Source organism: Equus caballus, chromosome 6 (genome assembly GCF_041296265.1).
Source record: "Equus caballus isolate H_3958 breed thoroughbred chromosome 6, TB-T2T, whole genome shotgun sequence".
NCBI lineage: Eukaryota > Metazoa > Chordata > Mammalia > Perissodactyla > Equidae > Equus > Equus caballus.
The window spans coordinates 45,502,229-45,521,682 of NC_091689.1; the positions used below are offsets into that span (position 1 = coordinate 45,502,229).

At 47.1% G+C, this 19,454-nt stretch overlaps 1 protein-coding gene across 9 annotated transcripts in view; it reads left to right on the forward strand.

The window, feature by feature from the left end:
• KCNA6 (potassium voltage-gated channel subfamily A member 6) overlaps positions 1–17,605 on the forward strand; it is a 40,002-nt gene extending 22,397 nt beyond the window's left edge. For 3 of the 9 annotated variants that reach the window (XM_005610813.3, XM_070269162.1, XM_070269164.1), the window contains one exon: positions 17,225–17,605. The gene's annotated coding sequence lies outside the window, so the exon portion shown is untranslated. Of the gene's footprint in view, positions 1–6,149; positions 6,298–6,404; positions 6,563–7,379; positions 7,471–7,599; positions 8,345–12,568; positions 12,678–17,224 lie in introns of all 9 variants that reach the window. The other 6 variants (XM_070269157.1, XM_070269158.1, XM_070269160.1 and 3 more) reach the window with 5 other exon arrangements.
• Positions 17,606–19,454: the final 1,849 nt, after the last annotated feature.

Sequence of the window (19,454 nt, forward strand, 5' to 3'; positions counted from 1 at the left end):
TCATAGGACAAATGTTTGCTGGGCCTGCACTGAGAATGCTATTCTTTCTTGTTGTGTCCTTCACACCCTAAATCATCACATCTGAGCTCCACTCCTCGCCATTCACCTCCTCGCAGAACAAATCCCTGTGGATTGTCCATCGCTCCAGGCCCAGGTCGAGCCCGCCCCTCTCCACCGCCCCTCTGTCCCTGTCTCCCTACATCCTGCACCTCCCTCAAAGCCGGCCCAGCTCTCCCCAGGCTCCTCCGGGAGGACGGGCGCGCCCATTTTTACTTAGCGGAGGTTACCTTGTGTTGCTGGGCACAGGTCGGGCTCTAATCCTTTCTGCAGACACACAAAGCACCAGTGCCTCCCTCAAAGGATTGACAGCCCAGTTGAAAAATATGTCTTAAGTCCAGTTGGACTGTAATCCTTGAAGGCGGGCCCCCGCTCGTCTTTTCATTCCTCATCAGGGACTATTGTCTGCATTTGACTGTGGCATTTAAAAACAAAATCCCAAAGAACAAGAGAACATTTATTATCTCATATAACATGGAGTCTCGGGGAGGGACCGCTCCTGGGCTGGTGATCAGTGCCCGGGCCTGCGCTCCAGGCCTCTGCCGTGGGCTCTGGGCGATCGGGTGCCGCCGTCTCTGGGCTTTCGCTGGCCCTGGGCCAGGAGCCGGCTCTCCCGTGCGTCGTGCCTGTCCCTCTCGCAGGCGGCCTGGGCTGTTTCTCACGGCGGATGCAGGGGCCCAAGAGCAAGAGCAGGAGCGTGAAAGCCACTTGGGACCAAGGTTTGGCACTGGTGCAGTCACCTCTGCCGCGCGCTCTTGGCTAAAGCTAGTCACCCCTCGAGGACTGGACTCAAGTCCTGGGGAAACAGGCTCCGCCTCTGGGCGGGAGGAGCTTCGAAGTCCCATTGCAAAGGGAGGCGGGGCGTTTGAACCATTTTTGACAGGGGTCTGCCGCTGGCCGTGATGTCAGGCTCAGAGGATTCTGCCCTCTGGGCCTCGCCCGCTGCCCCCTTATGCTCACAGATGGCGGCAGCAGTTCCGGGCAGCAAGTCCTCACACCAGTGTCCGAAGGCAGGAGGGGATGAGCCTGTTTAAGAATGAGGAAACCTTCCCCAGCGTCTCCCACCAGCCTCCCTTAGGCCACGGTTGGGGTGCAGGCCCATCCTGACCGGCTTCGGCCGAGGTGGGTAGGATTACCACCGTCGGTTTAGACTCAGCTGGAGGCCTCTGCAGGGCTGGGGAGGGACCCAGCCTCTGTGGAGCATTTGGCTTCTAGAAACCTGGACAAAATGGGGATTCTGGGAGCAAAGAAGCGGGGGCAGGGGATGGCAGCTGGGCTGGGAGTCAGTAGGGTGTGGAGGAAGCACCTTACATGGTGTCTTGTACCCTCTTTTATTTTCAACATTTATATTAAGCCTGCCTGTGCCGGGCGCTGGAGAGAGTGAGCAAACCTTGACCTCTTGAGGAAGGCCATCACAGCGGACGGCAGCCCCAAGTGAACAACTGACGGTGGTGCAGAGGGGCAGGTGGCAGAGGGCAGGGGGGAGCAGGCTTTCGGGGCTCACAGGAGGGCCCAGACCTTGCCATGCTGTTCCTCCTCCTTGCTACCAGGTTCTGACTGAGGGGGTGACAGGCACAGACGGATGCAGGAATCAAGGGACAAGTTTATCAGCATTCAAGCAGCACCCAGGTACTTGCAGCTTAGGGCTCAGGAGTAAAGGCTGAGCTGACACACAGCTGCGACCGCAGGCGAGCGGAGGGGGTGTCTTTTATTCCTGGACCTTGGAACCAAAATCTGTGACCAGCTCCCTTTGGGGTGACTTGCAGGAGGCAGAGAGAGAGCAAAGGTCCACTTTCCTGGCTGCTTTCACGGAGGCTGGAATTAGGAATGAGTCTTGGAGGCCACATGGGGAACTACTCAATGGCAGTGGTGGTGGGGGCGACTGCAGTAAGTGACTGAGTGGGGCATGTAGCAGGCGCTCCAGGTAAGGGAAGAAGAGTGGTGAATTCTTCCAGGGCTGGAGGGAGTCAGGCAAGGTTTCCCAGAGGAGTTGACACATCAGCTGAGTCTTGCAAGATGACTCGGAGTCTTCAAGATTGAAAAGAAAATTCTTAATAGAAACAATGGCTTGAACAAAGGCAAGGGGGCCCAAAGATGGGATAAAGTGTTCAAGAACTGGGAGCCTAGGACACATGGCATGGGAGAAAGGGTGCAGGGGAGGCTGGAAAAAGAGGTTGGACTCAAGACTGTGAAGAGCCACGAAGCTGCTAGAAGCTGGATTCGTTCCGAAGGCCCTCGGAGCAAGCAAGCATTTTAAATCAGAGGCATGACACGCTCAGGTGCCATTTTGGAGTGATCCCTGTGGCTGAAGTGAGGAAGGAGTGAGAAAGAGACGAGAGGGTGGGGTCCCGGTGGGAGCAGCGGCTGGCGCAGCCAGTCGTGGGGGCAGGTGGTCCACCCTAGTTGGAAGGAGTATTTTATCACTGACACTGTTTATAACTGCTGGCACGTGTGAAAATAACTTTTGGTCAGTTTCGTTACTGTTTTTAAATCCTCTGCGGAGAATGCACCCCTTTATTGCGTGCGCGGGGGACCTTTCTCAAGGCGCTGCCCTTGGGGTGCCACCGCCGGATGGCTCTTGCAGGAAGCGGGTAGAAGAGGTTGCAGTCGCTTCCTGAACATCTGCGAGGCGCTCCTGGATAGACGCATTGAGTGGGGGCCCTGCGGCTCAGAGGTGCATTTGAAAAGGACCTTTGCATCCGGGTGCTGCGGCGCGGGCGCCGGGGCTGCGGAAACTGTTCTGCCAGAGTTTCTCGGGGGTGGGAAGTGCACAGGCGCACTCCAAGGGCATGCCGCGCCGTGGAGGTGGGGCGTGGGTGGTTGTCATCATCCTACCGACCTCAGGAGCCTAGTGTCACAAATTCCATCTCCTGCAGCTACGCTGGTCTCCCCTTGACCCTCCCCAGGGCCTGAGAAGCCGTCCCTCAGCCTGCTTGGAGGGGGACAACTTCTCTTTTATTTCTGGAACTTCCTCCTTAAAATATTCAGGGCTGCCAGGAAATGGTCAAGTGGAGATGTTGGAGAAGTAGATTGATTCAGAAAGAAACGGAACACTTGGCCAGCCAGCCTCCATTCCTCCAGGCTTCCACAGGAGCCCCTGCTGCTGCCTCGGTGCCCCGGGAAGCAGTAGCCTCGTGCCATCCACTGGGAGGCTGCCCGTGAGCCCTGTGGGCAGAGACCCGGGACAGCCCCAGCGCTTTCCTTGACACCGGCTGCTTCTCAGGTGCAGCCTAAAGAAAACGTGATGTGATGGCCCAGGGCACTCACTCGCCTCTGGAAAGTGAGAAACTGTTTTATCGGTTTGCTGTTGACATGCTGCCTGACTTTGAAAGGAGCCTGTCACCTCTCTGCTCTACCTCAGTTTCTTGAGAGGGATATGGGGTTACTGTGAGAAATAATAAACATGAGATGAATTGCACATAAACTGTCATGTCACAGGTAAATGTGCAGGAACCATTTTATATATATATATATATATTTTTTTTTTTTTTTTTGCTGAGGAAGATTCGCTTTAAGCTAATATCCACTGCCAATCTTCCTTTTTTTCAAATGTGAGTTGCTGCCACAGCATGGCCAGTGACAGATGAGTGGCGTAGGTCTGCGCCTGGGAACCAAACCTGAGCTGCTGAAGTGGAGCTCAGCAAACTTAACCACTAGGCCCCCGGGACTGGCCCCTTACATATTTTTATATTTTTGTGAGAAACCGAAATGATTTATTGGAAATCTGGTGGTTCCTTTGTCTCAGGTCTGCATGTATATGCAGTTCATGGCCAACTTACACAGCTTTAGGCAGTGTCCACATGAAGTGGGAAACTTGCAGTTATCCGGTTAATTTCAACGATGGAGTCAGCTTTGAACACTGCTTTGGAGATTGCGCGGTGCTGGCTGGCATTTGACGCTACTCAAGTGAGCCACAAACTGGCTTTCAGATTTTGGCCCTTGCTTGGAACCCAGAGAAAACGGCTGTACCGAGGGGACTCCTTCTCCCGCTTTAACTGAGGCTCTGTTTGCATACTTTTCATGCGCTTGGCCCCAAATCCGAGCTCTTTGTGGGAAGTTAAGCTTCCTGGTGGTTATTTTAGCTCCAGCGCTAGTGACCCCAAGCCCGATAAAAGCCTTCTCTCTGTGGGGGGAGCAGAGTTCAGATCTCTAAGTCTGGACTAGAAGAGAGTATGATGCAGTGGAAGAATGTGGAGCTGGTGTCTGGGGTCCTGCTTCCATCCAGCCAGCCGTGTGACTCAGGGTGAATTCTTTAACCTCGTGGAACTCAAATGATGCGTATCTCAAAGGACGAGTAGGCTGATTCATGAGACAAGGTTTCTAAAGTATGTTAAACACAGTAAATGATTTAAAAAACACAGTTATTATTGTAATTAGCTATAGAGGTTAGTGTTGGTGGTTCTGTAACTAATTAGGTCCAGTTAGCCTTCTTTTGGTTACAAGAGACTAAAATTCTGGCTCAAACCAACTTAATCAAAAAAGGGAAATTTATTAAGTCCTATAACTTCATCTAACATTGGGCTTCAGTTGGCAGAGATGCTATAGAGCAGGGAGAGGCATGGTAGGTTGTAGGGGTTGAATGACTCTTTGGTAGGGTTACCAAACTTAGCAAATGACAGTACAGGATGCCCAGATGAATTTGATAAAAAGCCCCAACTGCTGTATTTTGTAATTTATTGGAAAAAAGCTGAATGCAGGACATTTAGGGTGACCCAAGAAACTAATACAAGAAGAAGGACAAAACCATTAAATATAGGACGCGTCCTGTATATACAGGATACCTGGCAAGCCTGCTCCTTAGGGTATTTCCACCCCTGAAATTCTACCCATACCTATAAGTAGTGTTTTCAGCTAATGCTAGTAGACTCAATTAATTTCATTCTCATGTCAATTAAATTAACTGGAGCCTTTGCTGGAAAATTGATGATAAGTCTAAGGTCCATACTATGTACTTGAAAATAATAAAATTAAAAAAAATAAATTTGGGCTTCAGGTACAGTATGATCCAGGAGGTAAAAAAGTTTTTCATCTCTTTTAATGCACTTCTGCTGTCCATGTTGGCTTCAGATAGCAGTAAGATGGCTAGTAACTCCAGGCATATATCCTCCCAGTTTCTAATCCAATTAAAAAAAGAATGCTTCTACTCAACTGAAAAAATACATGATCTAATTTTCATTGGTCAGAATTCCACTTCATCCTCTTATCTGGGCAAATTATTAGGTCAGGGGAATCATGTGTTCTGATTGGACATATCTGGGTCATGTGTACACCCTTGGAGCCAAGGTTGGAGTCAGTTTTACCCAAAGCATGTGGACTGAGCATGGGGTGTGGAGATGTTTCTCCAGAGGAAAATTTGTGCTCTGTAATGAAAAGAAGGGATAAAATGGATGTTGGGTAGTCAAAAAAAACCCCTCCCGCTCAACAAGCAAGTAAACAAAAACAGCAAATATCGACTGCATTCAGGGTCTTTTAGCAAGAGAAAGATGTCGCAGCTTAGAGAAATCAGCACCAAAATAGGACGAGGAACACGTCCATGACTTCAGATAAAGACTTCCTGAATCCAAGCGTGGACTCATTGCTTCAGATTTTAAGATTACAGAATTGTCAAAGAATCATGCTTTTGCATAAAGTTTTTAAAGTTGCTAGTACTTTTTTTTCAAAATCATAATAGCTTTCTTGTTTTATTCTGATAATTAAGATAATATATGCGTAAAGGGTTATAGGGCAAAATAAAACTCACCAACAGTCCCACCATCCAGAGATAACTCTTGTCAACGTCTTGCTATAATTATCTGGATATTTTTGATATGTGTGTGGGGGCTACATGTAAAATATTTAGTTAAAAATAAAATCGAACTTAAAGTTACATTATTACCTTTTTAAATTTGATGATATATTCTGAACGTCTTTTCATATTAGTAAATATGAGTTTAAAAAATTATCATTTTAAGGCTGCATACATTTGAACAAAATTACCATAATTGTTTAACCACAGTTCCAGTAATTCAATTGCTCATGATTATAAGCAATACACTGATCAATATCCTTACCTGTACATATTTCTCTATTGTCTAATGGTTTCTTGTGACTAGATTCCTAGAAGTGGAATTGATGTGCTAACAATTAGGTACGCCTTAAATGTTTCGACGTGTGTTACTGAAATGTCCTCCAGAAGGTCGTGCCTGTGCTGGGCAAGGTTGCCAGACACAATACAGGAGGCTCGGCTAATTTGAATTCCAGGTAAGCAGTGAATAATTTTTTGTATAAGAATGTCCCAAATATTGCAAAACCATCTGACATTCAAATTTAACTGTGGATCCTGTATTTTTATTTGCTCAACCTTCCAGTCTCAGACTCGGTCTAAACCTCAGTTCATGAACCCAGTAGTGGCCCTGCAGCTTTGCTGCTGGGCTGGGAGCCCTGTGCCTCAGGTCTGGCCACCTTTGAGCATCAACAGCCATTCCCTCCGAAATCTGGCCGTCTCCAGGGATGCTCCCATCTGGTGGTGAGTGGGTCCCTGTTCTTCCCCTGCTGCTGACCTCTGAACTTCTCTCTGTGCCCTCACATGACCCTTCCTCCATCTGCTCAGAGGGCAAGCCAGCGAGCTCTAGTGTCTCTTCCTCTTATATAAGGACACCAATCCCATAGGACCAGGCCCACCGCTATGGCCTCATTTAAGCTTAATTACTTCTGTAAAGGCCCATCTCCAAATGTGAATTTTGAGGAGACGTGAACATTGAGTCCATAACACAGATCCTTAAAGTTGTTCTTTTCTTGTTCCTTTCAAAGACCCTCAAGGAGTTCAGGCTTCTGGAAAACAAAACAGGCAAGCTCGGCTTGTGAATAGAGTAATAAAATTTGTCAGTTGAACTCAAAAGCTTCAGGAAAAACTCAATGTGAAGATTTATAACCTTAACAAATTGAGTATTTATTTATCAAAGCAATATGTCTTCTAAATAATCTTTTCAACACACAAAAGCCACTTGTAGGAACATAAAAAGTACACACTGACATATATGTAAATATGCGTAAGAAAAGACTGGAAGTGTATCAGTAATAGTAACGGCCACAGCTTCCAGTCACTGAACACTGTGCCGTATACAAACCTTGCCTTCAGTCCTCACTCTGTGAGCCCACTTCAATTATTATTTCCTTTTGTCAGGTGAGAAGTAACCAAGTGAGTGACGGGCTGAGAGCAGCTCCCGGTGACCCCAAAGGCGATGCGTTTTTTTCTGGGTTGAAGGGAAATGTGTGATTTTCAGTTTCTTTTTGATAGTTTTCTGCAGTGCCTGAATTGTTTACAATGAATGTGTGTGTTTTAGGATCAGAAAAAATTATTTCCGTCTTGAAAAGTGATAATGAATGGTTATAGAAAGTGAGAGGCAAACAGATAGAAGAAGCCGCCTGCTCTGAGTGAGTGTTTATGGCACCCTACCAGCTCTGGATTGGGTTGGGAGGGGCCACTGTTAATGTGATGGGAATTAAATACTATCTTGTTTAATTTGAATTTTATCAATGATTGTAATTTACTTGCTCTTAAAGATCATGGTGGAATATTTTCAGCCATAAAAAGAAGGAAATTCTGCCATTTGTGACAACATGGATGGACTTGAGGGCATTAAGTGAAATAAATCAGACAGAGGAAGACAAATACTGTATGATCTTATTCATACGAGGAATTTAAAAAAAACAAGAACAAAAAAATACTGAACTCATGGAAAAAGAGATCAGATTTGTGGTCAGCACCCGTGGGGGGCAGGCGCAGGGGTTGGACGCAGGAGATCAAATGTCCACACTTGCGGTTATAAGATACATCAGTGCTGGGGATGCGACGCACAGCGTGATGACTCCGGCGAACACTGCTGGACGGGGTATTTGGAAGTTGTTAGGAGGGTAAATCCTAAGAGATCTCATCACAAGGAAAAATGAATCTTTTTTCTCTTTTTGTGTCTGTATGAGATGATAACTGAACTCATTGTGGTAATCACTTACAATACGTGTAAGTCAAATCACCATGCTCTACGCCTTAAACTTGCACAGTGCTGTATGTCAGTTATGGCTCAACAAAACTGGACAAAAGAGACCATGCGGAACACTGAGCCTTGAGAGAGCCCTGGCGCTTTTCCCGTGGCGTCTGCAGGCCCAGCTGCAGCCCTACACTTGTGGAGGCCGCTACTCCACCTCTCGGGGAATGCACAGGGCTTGGTGACATACCCCAGAGGAGCCGAAAATTCTACCAAGTTGAAGGTTTCCGGGAATGCCAAATTCAACATCACTCATGGAAATGGTAAGAATGGTTGGGAAACAATTGTTGAGCCTAACTCCGACAACGGTGACAAGAGCAGCGAGTGTAGACGAGATTGAGTGGTCAGTGGTTAACAGTGGGTGCAGCAAGAGGCAGGATCGCCCAGATTCTGGTGCCAGCCTTTCCCTGCTGATGTGGCACGGCCCAGCTCTGGGCAGTGACCCCCAATAGTTATTGACAGAGACCGGTTTGGGGGACAAAGGAAGGGATGTTTTAAAAATATACGCAGGGGATTCTCCAATTTAGTTGTTCACTTGTGTTATATTACAGACATAAAAATTTTGGGCTCCCCATGGCTCCTGCAGCTTGTGTCTGAAGGGGAGTTAATGCAAAGGAAGGCAACCCAATAGCCTTATTTTTTAGAAGGAACTTTAATGAATATTTGGTGTGTTATAAAATTCTGAATAAGTAGAAAGAAGAAAATGGATGAATTTAAACTTGTTTTACCAAGCAAAGGGTTGATTTAATATTGGATTATTAGGTGCTCCCTAATTGCACAAGAAGTGTAAACAAGTGGTGCTCAGTATTAGATGTTCCAATTTAGAAGCCCCTCGTGCCCTATCTTATGCTAGACTTGGAATTTTGTGCATTAACTGACAAATGGTCCATCTCATGGTGGCTCTGTGAGCTGGCCAGTGTCCCATCTTTTCAGTATGTATGTGCAATAATTTGGCCACTTTTGTTGCCTTTTTTGCCCTTATTTTATAAAAATGAGGGGAAAACAGAGAACTCTACAGCACAAAGCTTAAGTATTAAACTGAATAGAGTTGGGACAAGATAAAAATCATTAGGTTTGCCTAAAATGCTAATCTTTAGCTTCAATCAGACGTTCACTGGAATTCAGCCAATTAAATCTGTGTTGAATCGTGAAAGAAGATAACATATTTAAAGATCATATGTGAAGTGCTAGCAATACATCGGGGATGACTGTGTCTAAAAAGCAAAGTGTAAGGAAGGATTTTGTAATGCTAGCTCTCCAGGATAGAAACCCCCTTCAACACATGATCTCCTGCACACTTTGCGTCAATACGTACTTTCAGAAATTATATGTGAAGATGGGAACTGGAAGCGTAGAGAGGAGTGAGTGGAAGGGCTTTCAAAAAAGCATGCAGTCTCCGAGCCCGAGAATTTTAGAGTAGTGACGAGACAGATGAATAAATGTTATTCACACCCAGGCAGTACAGAGGTCTTATTGTGGTAGTAAATGTAGTGTTTCAACAAATTATTCAATAGACATTTACTGAGCTCCTACTATGTATAATGATAAGTGAAACAAATGATGTCCTCCTTTAATGGAGCTTGAGTGTGTGTGCGTGTGCCTGTGCGTGTGTGTGTGTGTGTGTGGTGTGTGTTGATGGTGGGGGTGGAGACACATGTTAATCCAATAAGGCCAGATGTAAAACTGCAACTGTGACCAGTGTGACAAGGTACAGATATGCACATACCTGTGTTGTGAGAGCCGAAAATAGGGGACTTGACTGAATGACTTTTTAGCTGGTATTTGAATGATCAGCAGGAGGTAAATAGACAAAGGCTCTGGAAACAGTATTCCAAGCAGAGGGAACAGCATGTCCAAAGGCCCTGTGGTGGGGTTAACATGGTGAGAACAAGAGACTGGGGTGGCAAGGGAAAGGGCAAGCATGGAGTGAGGTTGGAGGCTTAAGAGCTTTATCTTTAGCCCAGGAGCAATGGGATGCCATGGGCCTGTTTTAAGCAAGTGGCAGTGGTGCGATAGGATCAAATTTGTGTTTGAAAATATCAGGCTGACCACAGTGTAATGGATTGGATGGACTGAATGGATGCAGGTGGACATTACAAAACTTTTGCCAACGTCCAGGTGAAAGATGGCACTAGGGTGATAGTGACGGGGATAGAAAGAGGTGAATGGGCTGGAGAGCTGTGGGGAGGCGAGAGCCTCAGGCCTCGGGGATGGGTTGGAGGTGGTGGGTTAGAGAAAAGGCGGTGGATGAGAGGGAGAGGAAGGCTTCTCAGATTAATAACACGAAAGAACAGGAAGTCCAGCCATCACTTCCTTTTGATATGGGGATGACATGTGATTTGGGTGGGGGGGTGGAAACAGTGAGCATATTTTAAAAATCATTTGAATTTTTATTAAAGTAATACATACGCACGGTTTGAAAAGCTGAATAATAGTCCAAGGCTTTTATGGAAGACCAGCAGCCCCAGCCCGGCTCGTTACCAGGTCCATGGAGCCCACCACCCTCACTTATCTGAGCAGTTTGTTTCTGGTGTCTACCTTTGTTTTCCTCAGGAAAGGCTTACATTGCTATTTCTTGATTTCTCTTTTCATTTAACAAATATTTATAAAGCTCCTGCTTCGTGCTGGTCACTCAGCACGGGTACATTAGTGGACGAATGATGGATACAGCTAGGGGACAATATTCCCTGCCCTCACAGAGCTTTCCCTGCAGTGGGGGAATAAGCGAACATTTAAATAAAATGTCACCGTCACCATCTCGTTATATAGAGGTGGTGCTCCATGGAGAGATGGCTAAGAACAACGTGGAGAAAAATGAGCATCCATGGGGATGATGGAGGGAATGTGGGGGAAGAAATGCAATATTAAATACAGGAGTGGAGGAAGGGAATGACCTTACTGAGAAGGTGGCATCTGAGCAAAGACCTGAGGGATGGCAGAGAGAGCCCTGTGGGTGGGTGGAGAAGGGCATTCTAAGCAAGGAAACAGCAAGTGCAAAGGCCCTGAGGTGGGAGAACTTGTGGTGTAACTGAGGAGCAGAACAGCAAAGAGGCCCTTATTGCTGGGGCAAGGTGGATGAGGGGGAGCCGTAAGGGATAAAATCAGAGCACTGAGGTGGGGCAACATGATTGTGCGGGGCCTTGTGGGCTGCTGTGGGGACTTTGACTTTGCCCTGGGTGATGGGACATTACCGCTCGTCTTTGTCTGAAGCACTTTCTCTGCTTCAACATAATTTTTCAGTTAAATCAGCGTTCGGTGGTTATGTCATCACTATCAAATGTTATTTTCTGCATTGCCAAGCAGTATATTATGGTAAAGTTCATTTAATCTCCTTTAAACATTTTGTTAAAAATTGCCTCATTTTCTTCACCTGCTTAATTTTCTGTGTACCTTGTTTGAAATTCTTTCCAAACTCTCCCACAGAGTTGGAAAACCCATCCAAACACCATTTTCCATGTGGTCAAATACATCAGGCTCTCTATTAGTTCCTTTTTTTCCCCTCTGGTGCCTTCCCTTCTGGAGCCTTCCACTCTCCCACTCCAGTCTTATCTGCTGTCTCTCTGCCTCCTTGCAGCTTGTGTCCTGGGCATTCATTTCCCTTCTCTCCCACATTGGGTCTCTGTTTTCCTGCACCACACGTTCTCTTCTTTGTTGGTTTGTTTCTTCTTTTGGTGGGGAAAATCCTCCAGTAGTTTTCTGAGAAAGGGTAAAGGGGAGGTACATTTTTGAAGCTTTGCGTGCCTAAAAATGCCTTTAGGCATGTTTAATGGAGTTCAGTTCTCGAACTCCGTTAATGATTGGGTGGATGTTAAGATGCCGGGATGGACATCATTTTTCTTCAGACTTCTGAAGGCTTTGCTCCACTCTGTCCAAGCTTCCAATTGTTCTGCGAGAAGTCGATGCTTTTCTGATTTCTTTGTAGGTGACATTTTTTTCCTTCTGGAAGTTGTTGACATCTTCTCTCTATCCCCGGTGCTTTGCAACATCACAGCTATGTATCTTAGGATGCGTGTGTTGGGTATGGAGTTGCTAGATGAAACAGAGGACCCCCCCGTTAAATTTGAATTTCAGATAAACTGCAAGTAATTTTTGCAATATTTAGGACATACTTTTACTAAAAGATTATTCATTGTTTATGAAATTCAAATTTAACTGGGTGTCCTATTTTGTTTTTGTTTGTTTTTGCTAAATCTGGAAACCCTAGAACTTGGGCTTTTCAATTTGGAGACTCCTTTCTTCCAGTTTAGGGAAATTTTCACATATTATTCCATTTCCTTTAAGCTAAAATATTAGTCAAAGCTTAAAAAAGATAAAATATTTCAACAGGGCTTATAACCAAAAATGAGAGTCCCCAGCTTCCTCCCTCTCCATCCCCATCTCGCACCTTCCAGAAATAATCTCTCTCAACTCTCTAGATCTTTCTTCTAGACTTGCCACTGTATTTCTCAATAATGCACTTACATTGCTTTTTTGTCTTATTTTTTAAGTCTTAGAAAATTCAGCCTCCTTCTCTAGAAGATCAGGGTTTAGCTTTCTTACACCATCCGCCATGGCTCTCCAAAGTAGAGACGCACGTGCTTCTCAGCCCATGCCAGTGTAAGTGTCACAATACTTATTCACTCATATTCAGTCCTACTTTATTAAGACTGTAAATATTATTCCTCATTGAGCCATGTAGTGTGCTGTGCTGTGATTAAATTTCCCTCCTTGCACTATTTTTCATTTTCCTCTGGAGTTACTCAATACCTTCTTTTTCATTGCTTAATTTTCTTTGTACCTGTCACTGTTTGATACCCAAAAGGAGAATGGGGCTCAGCAGACGTCTCACTGGACGTGTAAATCTCTTTCTACTATCTGCTGACACACCAGGCTGTCTTTCCCATCATCCCGACTGCCTGGGCCCCTCCATCCTCTGCTCCAGTGTGGTCTGGGCGCATTGCACACCTACCGTCCTGGCACAGCCCTTCACTGGTACCCAGGGATTCCCCTCACGGCTCTGTGACAGGTAGTTTCCAGCTTGAACGAGTATAGCATTTTGGGTTGAAAACCCCCTCATTGGCTTCCAGCTTTTTATGTTTTGCTTTTGGTAAAATCTGCTGCCATCCTAATTCCCAAGTTTCAGGCGGCGGCTGTGCCTTCATGTAGGTCTATTTTTATCCATTTTCACGGGCATTCAGTGGGCACTCTGGGTCCGGAAATGCTTGTTTTTCAGTTCTTGAACATTTTCTTGAATTATCTCTTTAGTGGTTTTCTTCCATTCTTTTTTGGTCCGTTCTCTTTTTCTAGAACTCCTGTTTAGTCAACTTTGGCTCTCCTGGACTGGTTCTCAAATTTCTGTATTCTAAGGACAAACCCTCCTCTGTGTGTCTCGTCTACACTTACACTATATTCACAGCACTACTGGTCACTAAACGTGTGTGGGGGAAGTTTCCCAAACCAAGCAGTTCTCAAGATTTCCAAATACCAGCTGGGTGTCCTACAATCTACCTCAATTCTGACAGCATCTACCTAGACATAGCATTAGATCCCACGAGTTAAGGGCTCAGTCCCACGAGACTGCTCCTCTCCCCACTTCAGACGCCAGTCAAAAGTCCAGGTGGTTACCTGGGCTTCTGACCTGCCTGCTATTGATCTGAGGTTTCCATAATCCTCTTCTCAGGCTCAATTAATTTGTTAGAGCAGCTCACAGAACTCAGGAAAAGTTTGCTTACCAGATTATGGATTTATTATGAAAGAATATAGTTCAGGAACAGCCAGATGGAGGAGATATATGGGGCAAGGTATGTGGGAAGGGGCCCGGAGCTCCCATGCCTTCCCCCAGGTGCATCATTCTCCCAGCAACTCTACATGGTCACCAACTCAGAAGCTCTCCGAACCCCGTCCTTTGAGTTTTTAGGGAGGCTGCATTTCATAGGCATGGCTGATTAAATCATTGGTCATTAGCAGTTGATTCAACCTCCAGCTCCTCTCCCCTCCCTGGAGGTGGGGGAAGGTAGGGTGAGTCCTTGGGTGGGACTGACAGTTCCAATGCTCTAATCCTGGTTTGTTACCCTGGTAACTAGGCCCCATTCTTAGGGGCTTTCCAAAAGTCACCTCGTTAACATAAACCTAGGTGTGATTGAAAGGGGCTTGTTATGAGTAACAAAAGGCACTCGTTTCCCCTTTATGGCTCTGAAGCCACTTTAGGAACTTAGGACAGAAACCAAATATTATAACAAAACATGCCCCTGTTGCTCTAATGCTCAGGAAACGACTTGGGATTTGGGAGCTGTTAGCCAGGACCCATGGAGGAAGATCAAATATCTATTTCTTATTGTAATTCACAATATCACATTTACCTTTACTCTTTTTCATTATACTTTGTTCTACTTTCTGGGACATTTCCTCAACTGTATCTTCTAGAACTTCTGTTTAAGTTTCGTTTTGGCTATCATACTTTTAATTTCCAAAAATTCTTTTCTTCTCCTTGGATGGTTGCTTTTTTATAGCAGCCTGTTCTTGTTTCATGGATAAAGTTTTCCATCTGATTCAACCAAGGATTTTTAATATTTTTGAAGATTTTTTCCCCGTCTCTGGCATTTTGTTTCCTCTGAGTTTCTGTCTTCCGTCTGTTTTGACCTGTTGGAGCCTTTCCCAGATGTTTGTGGTTTGAGGATAGCAGTTCATTTTCAAGAGTGAAGAGCCAAAAGGCTGCCTGGAAGCTCTGGTCTGTGGGGCTTAACGAGTGGAGAGTTCACCACAGGGCGATGAGGCGAGACCAGGCCATCTGGCTGGGGACCTCTAGATGTCAGTGTCTCTAGGCATTTTCGCTTGGAAGCCTTTGGTTTCTCCAAGGAAGAATTCAATTGCCTGCCTGATTGTGTTCGAGGAGCAGAGCAGGGGAGGTGGCAGACCTTGCTGTTCAGGATGCAGTCACTCCGTCATTACGAATAACCCCCTATTTTCAGTACGGTGCCACATCCCTGCCGTACACAATGCTCCATGACCTTGAGTCCAGCCCTGTCTGTCAAGCTTATTCTTAAAGTTCCCCTCTTTTGCTGGGATGGCAGATGGCTGGGTGTTTGGCTTTATGGGATTGGGAAGGAGACCTGGAAGGTATATCTAACTGCCACCACTTTTTAGCCCCCCTAGACCCTGCTTCTGTGGTACCCGGTGCCTCCAGTTCCTGAGCTCCATGGGTTCCCTGGGGGTAAATCATCATATCCCCTTGGCCCCTCGTCTGCAGGCACTCAGGTTTCAAATCTTCCCCTCTTCTAAGCAGATGTTGTGCCCCCGATGGTGTTCTGTCATCTACAAATTGGCTTTTAGTTCTATTTCATCCACTAGTGTGATGTTTTTGTCTTTGTAACTTTATCTCCCTTGCCCCCTTTAAAAATTTCCCTTACTGTTACTTGAGCAGGGTTTCAGGAGGGAGCAAAAAACCAAAAAAAAAAAAAAACCCATGTTTTTAATCTGCCACTTTTAACTCTAGGTCAGATGGGCTTCCCTCATGCTGTTTCTTTGGGCTGACGTGAAAAGCATCATGAATTCCCTGAGAACATGGAGGAGCTGTGGGTGGGATGTGTGGGCGGCCCTGGGATAGAGCGCACGGGGTGTGGTTGCATTCGTATGCTGAGCACTGAGCCTCATGCAGACCTTGGCCTTTGGGAGTTGTGTCCAGACGCCTGACACGGCCCATATTTGGATGCGGCAGTGCTTGGACGGGGTCCTCCCCAGTCATGAGTGTGTGAGGAGAGCAATCAGTTTTCTGCTCCCTGCTCTTTGAAACAACAAGAACTCCACTTTGACCCTTTGCTAAAGTATCATCTTTCACTTGATGACCGTTGGGATTTCACAGGGAAACAAAGGTTTTTGTTTTGTTTCACTTCGTTTTTCAGTACTTTGCAGAAGTTATTGCAAATGGACGAAGGCCATGGAAAGCCCTTGTGTGATGTCCTGTGAGCCTGAAGCTAGATGGTCAGTGACACCTGGCTGCGAGGCAAACGCTGGTGCTGGGACTCCAGGCTTTCCGTATGCTTTTGGGTCTTAGTAAAATACAAGCTACTCCACGTTATGGACCCTGGGGCTTGCTCCCAAATAATTGAAATTACCCATATTAAATTTTTTTGTTACACAGGAGCTTACTGCAGAGGCACAATGATATCTACTGGTGTTTCTGTAAGTCTTTACCTTTTCCAAAGCAGCTTCACAAACATCTGGTCCTCGTGGCAGCCCTAGGAAGCCTGGAACACACCTCATCATGCTCATCCCTGTTTCACATTCGTGGAGACAGAATTGCAGGCAGTGACTGGCTTTGTTTATTTTCAGCCCAACCCCGGCCTGCTCTTGGAGGGGTTTTTGGTAGCGACAGACACGCAGCACACGGGGATGGCTCAGGGGCCTGACTTTCTTTGCTCAGGGCATAGGAGAGCAGACGTTGAACACTGGACTTTGGGCCCCAAATCTCACATACTTTCCAGTAGAAAAAAATTATGTATAGTATCTCGTGGGACACACTGTAAAGGAGCAGGAAATCAGGAGAGAGATCAGTCATGGTGCGATGGCCAGAGAGGCCTGTGCAGGTGTGGGGCTGGGCTGGGCCTGGAGGATGGTGGGAACGAGGAATGTGGGAGGGAGAACAAGAACATTCTGGAGGTGCATAAGGAAGGAGACCGGCCGTGGCAGGAGCTCTTTCCCGGAGGGAGGATATGCCTGGCGTGTGCTGAGGGTCCGAGACGGGCCTCTGGGACCACGGTGGACAGTGCCGGGTGTGACAGGGCAGTGAGCCCAGCTGTGTAGACTGTACGAGGGGCCTGGAGGTTGAGTAAATTGCTTGGACTTGATTCTTGGGGGACTAATGGGCCACCAAAGATAGAGAATTAAGGCAGTATATAAAGACAACCTCTGCAGGAGTGGCTTCAGGTTGCTTGTGCTTGACAGAGGCTGACGCGTTTGAGGGGCCCATGTAGGGCCTGTGTCATGCAGGTTTGGCTTGAGCAAACCAGACAGCCCAGAAGTGGAGGCTGGGTGGGGACCACTAGGCAAATGCCAGAGGAGCTGGGCGCAGAAGCCAGAGGGCATTCCTGTTTCTTGGTCCATTCCTCGCGCAGCTCACCCTCGTATCACTAACTACACTTCCTTTTGTTCTGATTCCTCCCTGGCAGGGAAAGGCTGGCACAGAGGTCCAAGCAAGGAGACCTACACATACATTTCTGATAGCGGCTGGACAGAGAGGGCCCGGACCCTCAGCTTCTCCAGAAGACGAATGAGACCCCTCCTTGGGCCTGACACCCCTGCGGTGACCTCCCAGAAGCAGTGACCAGGCTAGAAAAAGCTGAGATCTGACCCACCGGCGTTAAAGATAGGGCCCAGGATGTTGGGGTGAGGCTGTAGGGGGAAAGGGAAAACTGGTAATGTGGGCAAAAGAGAGCAGGTCTGGGAGGTCAGGGGTCAAGGGATGCTAGAAAGTGCATGGCTGTGCTACAGACCCACCCAGGAAAAGGATTGTTGTGGAAGACTAACGAATAAACATATGGAAAGTCTCAGAGGCTGTGTGTTTCACTGTGTGAAAGCATCAACAGCTAAGTTAAGCAGACAAGTCAAGTAGTTGTGACAAAAGCAGGCTCATCCAGGATGCCAGAGCACCAATCACTTCCCAGGCGCCACCCACGGATCATCAGAAAAAGCGCTTGATTACCCTCTGCAGTGACCGCACCCTGGACAGGGGACGTTCTCCAAGAAGCAAGATGTGTAACCCACGGTCTAGGAGTTGTCTGCCTCTTACATATACACGCCTGTGGGCAAATGTGAAGGTCAGAGCGGCATTTCCCAAGGCCCACCCAGGGCCCGGGTGATGCTGTGTGTGGGCCTGCAGGGAGAGGGAAGGGCTTCTTTCTTGTGTGTAACCCACATGGCTCTTCTTGTTGTTGACAGCTCTTGGCTCCTGGCCTGTCCTCAGGGGGAGGAGAGCAAGGGCACTTCTGCGGAGGGGAGCCCCTCCTTCTCACCGCTTCCCTCCCTCCAGCATCCTTCCAGGTGTTCTGCAGGGGCCAGCTCCCACTAGAAGCCGCTCTCATCCAAGTATCTTTTCCTCTTGGTGGCAAAGCACATCAGGCTGATTTTCTTGTCCAGAATTTACTTTCCTAATGAGATGTTGCTGGGGTTACAATCTGCTTTCATGCCCAGACCCTCCCAGAAATGTTCTGAGTGCCTGGGCTTCGCTGCCACACTGCAGAAGTCTCAGCAGCAGGGACCATATTCTTAGCCACGTGCCCACCTGTGTCCAGCAGAGTACCTGACAGAACTTCACTCATAAAACGTCTGGTGAGCGAGTGAGTGAGGACGTGGAGGAAGGAGGGTTGGCTCTGGTTAATACACGCAGTTAGAACACTTAGAGCAAATCAGCAAGGACTCACACATTGTTCACACCAAGTGAAGGTGGTTGTCAAGGATCCCTGCAACACACACACACACATACACGTGCACATACACACGTGCACACACATGCACCCTTTTCTCTCCCAAGCTTCTCTTCTTACTTGAGAAATCCCGTAACTCTGACATCCCCTGTGAAGGTCTGTTTCCCAAGCTGTGTCTATCATTCGTTTGTTCTTTCATGCAACAAGTGTTCACTGAGTGCCTACTGTGCGCCAGGCCAGTGAATAAACCAGCGAGAACCCATGCCCTGTGAAGGTTAGGTGCTGGTCAGGGACCATATTCTTAGCCACGTGCCCACCTGTGTCCAGCAGAGTACCTGACAGAACTTCACTCATAAAACGTCTGGTGAGCGAGTGAGTGAGGACGTGGAGGAAGGAGGGTTGGCTCTGGTTAATACACGCAGTTAGAACACTTAGAGCAAATCAGCAAGGACTCACACATTGTTCACACCAAGTGAAGGTGGTTGTCAAGGATCCCTGCAACACACACACACACATACACGTGCACATACACACGTGCACACACATGCACCCTTTTCTCTCCCAAGCTTCTCTTCTTACTTGAGAAATCCCGTAACTCTGACATCCCCTGTGAAGGTCTGTTTCCCAAGCTGTGTCTATCATTCGTTTGTTCTTTCATGCAACAAGTGTTCACTGAGTGCCTACTGTGCGCCAGGCCAGTGAATAAACCAGCGAGAACCCATGCCCTGTGAAGGTTAGGTGCTGGTCAGGGAGACAGGCGATCGGTACTATAAATAACTAAAATATGTTGCTTGCTAGATGAGTATAAATACAAGAGGAAATCAAGAAAGGGGGCTATGAAATACAGCAGCGGGGTGTGGAGATCAGCTTAAAGTGGGGAGACAGGGAAAGCCTGACCTTGAAGGTGATGTCTGAGTAAAGGACAGAGGTCAGGAGGGATCCAGGGAGGCACCTGGAGGGAAAGCTTCCAGGCAGA